The sequence below is a fragment of the Propithecus coquereli genome, unplaced genomic scaffold (assembly GCF_000956105.1).
Source record: "Propithecus coquereli isolate 6110/MARCELLA unplaced genomic scaffold, Pcoq_1.0 Scaffold32, whole genome shotgun sequence".
Lineage (NCBI taxonomy): Eukaryota > Metazoa > Chordata > Mammalia > Primates > Indriidae > Propithecus > Propithecus coquereli.
Genome location: NW_012148841.1, coordinates 10,302,662 through 10,305,545, shown reverse-complemented (window position 1 = coordinate 10,305,545; position 2,884 = coordinate 10,302,662).

Genomic DNA, 2,884 nt, shown 5'->3' with positions numbered 1-2,884 from the left:
TACATTGTGTAATTCAAACAAATTGTTTAATTAAATTCAAGCTCTTTTGTTCCCTGAATCATTTGGTCAAACTTAAGGATGTTAAACCTGCAGAATTGTGCTTTACTTATGGTTTAAACACAATTGAGACACATTAACATCATCAAGACTGTGGAAAGGATAATGAATTTTGCTTTGTTATGATGCTTTTCACTTCCAAATTCCAAGGACGATTACTGTGCACTTATTTTTTTATGAGGTAGAGTTTTCTCTGTGACACTTGGCCACTTAGTACATTACATTAAATTGAGTATTGTAAATTATTTCCCTTTATTTAGAGGAAAGAAAGAGACATTGAAAATAAAATGTAGAGCTTTCTAAATAAAATGGGACTTTATGAGTTTGTTTCCTGTGTTCCAAATTTCTATACTTTTCTGCAATTTCATTTTAAAAGAACTCTTCATTTCAAAAAGTGAATTCCATTTTGAAAATGGGTCTCTGGACCCATAAAAAGCAAAAAGTCTTTATTACCTGAACATTGGCCAAAAATGAAATAGCTGTGAAGTGTATTTATATAGATGTACTATAAAACATATTTCTAGATTGTTACTAGTATAAGGTAATATAAAATTTCCTCAACACATTTCCTTCTGCATGTTGTAGACTTTTTAATATGCTCCCCACCAATTTTCTATTTGAAGAATGTTAGTTTGAATTGAATATATATAAATAAAATGTCCAATATCATTACATTGTATATCTATGTATAATAATACTAAAAGAATTTAGAAACTTGAGGTGGTATAAGAAATAAGCACGATGGTTAAGTTTACCTGTCAAGTTGACTGGCCTAAGGGATGCCCAAAGAGCTGATAAACATTATTTGTGGGTATGTTTGTGAGAATTTAAAAGTTGAAGGGAAAAGCACAAAGGTACTACAGAAAAAATGGACAAATGACATTAACATTTAATTTTAAGAAAGAGTTATTAATATTGCCTGTAAACATAAGAAAATATATTCACCTTCACTTATAATAAAACTACAAATTAAATCACACTGAGTTTCAGTGTTTCTCCACCAAGAGTGACAAAAAGCAAAATCAAAAAACGAATTGGAAAATATGCTGTGCTGGTGAGGCTACAGGTAAAGGGGAGCTCTCGCACATTGCTGATGGGAATACAACTTGATATGACTTTTATGGAAGGGAATTAGACAATATCTTTTGATCCAGCAATTTATTTTCTAGGGATTTACCCTAATGGTTCACCTTGACAATAAGAAAATACATTTGCACAAAATAATTCATTGTAGCTTATTTATATTTGAAAACTTTTAGGGATGACCTAAAAGTCCATACTGGGTAGATAGGCTGAATAATCAAATGTACAACAGAGTCCTACGCAGCTATTAAAAAGAATGAGGAAAATCTCTATGAACTGATAAGGAGAGATACCCAGGTTATACTATTATACTGTTAAATTGTTTTTTTAATAGTACAAAACTGTTTATATACTGTGCTAATTTTTGTATAAGAAATAAATGGGGGAAATAAGAAAATATTCATGTATCCACTTATCTATTATAAAAAGAAATACAAGGGATAAACCAGAAAATAATGAGGTTGGCTAATGGCCAGGGTAAAGTGAATGGGTTGGTGGCAGAGGTGCACTTTCCATCATGCACCTTCTGTATAATTTTGATGTTGGGAACCATGGTGCATTCTACATACTTTAGGAAAATAAGGAAACCAACAAAATGAGGAAATAAATAACAACAACAACAACAACAAAAAGAATCCAGAATGGAATGCTAACAGAAACATGTGAACCTTCAAAGACCAGTGTTAGGCTAACAAAAAAAAAAAAAAACGTGAATCTAAACAAATTCCAAATTGATAATATAACCATGGTGAACAGGGAAAAAGAACTAGCACAAGTAGTTTTTGAACTCACTCATTTCAGCATATATGCTCAATCTAAGGATAGAGAACACTGTAAACGTATATTGCACTCTAGGTAGAATATTTATTTCCTTAATCGTATAAGTTAGCAATTTTAAAAATACATCTTGTGTCTAATTTGTAGGAACAAATAAGTTTAAAATATTGAGAATAACGAGAGACAGGATTTTTATTACGAGAGGAGGGAGTTACAATAGGGAAAAGGGAATGTCTAGAATGAACTTTGGGTATTGAATTAGAATTGGAGATGCCAGTATGAGCTCATGGTTTATAGTTTTGAGAGATGATGGTGATGATGATGATGATGACAGACAGACAAATTTATAATAGATGGATATACTTCTTAGCTTTCTTCTGAATTGGGCTAGAAGCAAAAATACCACAGTAGCAATGAGCACGCAAGCTCTCAGATCTGTTTCTAAATATCATTTCCTACTAAATGAAACCAGGGCCCGTTGAAAAAATTGTTGATTCCAGATATGAGACAGGAAAATTCAAACTGTTAGAGATAAGCTGGGAAGAATAATAGTCAATTAAATACACTATTAATTATGAAGGAATGAATGAATACACAAAAGTAATAAAGCAGTCATTATAGGGGAATGTTTGAATTAGTGATCTAGGAAAGAATGCAACATATAACTTTTTTTTGAAAGGGTAATCTGCAAGAGAAAATAAAATAATAAAAAAATCTGGCCCATGATTTCTCCTTAACAGCAATGCTAAGAAAAAAAGTATTTTGGATATAAACTATAGTGCTCCTGAAGTAAAATCATCTTTAAGTTATTAAGGACAGAGAAAGATATTTCATCAAATTCACCTGTTCTATTAAGACAGGGCATCTCATTGTCTAAAAGGAATTATTTGTCATTTGGCTGTATAAGTTTGGTTGTATCAGTCCACCCTTATTTGTCTAAATTTAAAGGTATATATATTGCATAATA